The sequence below is a fragment of the Lycium ferocissimum genome, chromosome 1 (genome assembly GCF_029784015.1).
Source record: "Lycium ferocissimum isolate CSIRO_LF1 chromosome 1, AGI_CSIRO_Lferr_CH_V1, whole genome shotgun sequence".
NCBI classification, from domain to species: domain Eukaryota; kingdom Viridiplantae; phylum Streptophyta; class Magnoliopsida; order Solanales; family Solanaceae; genus Lycium; species Lycium ferocissimum.
Window position 1 is genome coordinate 72212700 of NC_081342.1, and position 1648 is coordinate 72214347.

The 1648-nt window shown below is 38.2% G+C and overlaps 1 pseudogene; it reads right to left on the reverse strand.

The window, feature by feature from the left end:
• Window positions 1-225: 225 nt before the first annotated feature.
• On the reverse strand, window positions 226-1373 carry LOC132031306 (dehydration-responsive element-binding protein 1F-like; annotated as a pseudogene).
• Between the last annotated feature and the right edge of the window lie 275 nt (window positions 1374-1648).

Here is a 1648-nt window from a genome sequence, read left to right on the forward strand (position 1 = left end):
TTTTAATTTTTATATTTTTCCGATTTCAATTTGGAACTTTGAATTTTCGACATCGGAAAAATCAATTTCTTATATCTTATATTTAGTCACCATCCTAGCCATCCATTAAACATTAGCGCATTAACTATATGTCCAATGTTAAGATCTTACATTAGAGATGGATTATGCTGGCTGCATGTCTTACAATACAAATGAATTTGAGATGTGTCGAAAAGAACAAAGGAATTCGAGGAGGCATGTCTTTATTGACTGGCATTGCAAATAATGTTTTCTCACCTATAGGGAAATAATAACATGAATCTATTTGCAATGAGCAGATTCTTTTATTGTGAACACTCTAACATCAATCTAGTTGACTATTCCCCGTTTATTAAAAAAAAAATTAAAAATGCTACTCCTAGCTTGTAACTAACTGCGTGGTCAAGCGAAATCCAATTATACCTATATTATTATCAAATACTATAACTCCACAAAGACAGTTCGACGTCCATGTCACTTTCCATGTCATCCCAATGAAACAACTACCTAAATGAGGAGCTGAAACAAAAGCCCTTCCGCCATCTTTTCTCATCCTTCCATCTCCAACATCTCGTTATTGTCACCCCAATTGCAACATAAAATGCCCGCCATATCCATATGTAAGGACTCCACGCTAAAATCACAGCCACTTCCATGGGCCCCGCCAACAACTATCTCTGATACTTTACTTCTTCAGTACTGAATCGACTTCCTCATTCATGTAGTCGACTCCAACTAACTCTAGATCTTTGACGGAACGCTCGCCGCTTTCACAGCAGCTTGGCGTAAGTCTTTAGGGGTCCTTTGATATTGGCATTGGCAACCGCCAACGAGAGTCAACGAAGTTCAGAGTGGCTAGATTACCTCTAAGTGCTAATGCAGCAACATCGTGAGCTCGAGCCGCCATTTCAGGAGTAGGGTAAGTTCCTAGCCATATTCTTTTCTGTTGACTAGGTTCGCGTAGCTCGCATACCCACTTGTTATTTTTCCTCCTCCTCACTCCCCTATAAATGGGGTGGCTTGAAGCTCCTGGAACTTCTTCCTTCCAGCACGTTTTTCGGTCTGCTCGAAGCTAGTAGGAATACTCCTTCATCTTGAGCTGAAGGTGATGATGTTTCCTGCAAGTGATCTCTCTCCAGGTTTGCTGAATTGGCATCTGACATGCACAAGATCGCGTTATTATAATTCATCTATGGATAGTAGAAGAAACTACTTGTTTTCTTGAAATAGTTGCTACTGTTGTAATAGTCAATACTATTCGAACTTTGTAGTGAGTAAAGTGCTATGACTAAGAGAATGTTATTGTTGTTGATTTGTTGGTGGTATGAGGCTTTGAGAGTTTGGTGAAAGTTTGAAAGTGGCTTTATAGAATTTGATATAAATGGATATATGAATTAAGTAAAGAAGAAGGGAGCACGTGGCTACGAGATTGACGCGGACACGGAAATTCAGTTCATTTGGTTAAAGAATTGCGTAGGTGTTCAGTTTTTCTTCTTCTTCTTCTTCTTCGTGGGGTCTGCTTCTATTATTAAATTAGATTAAATAAATACATGCTTATTATATTTCTAGTTGCATTTACTCGCCATGTCTCCTGACTCCAAACTTATTACATTAAATAATAATTTTAATT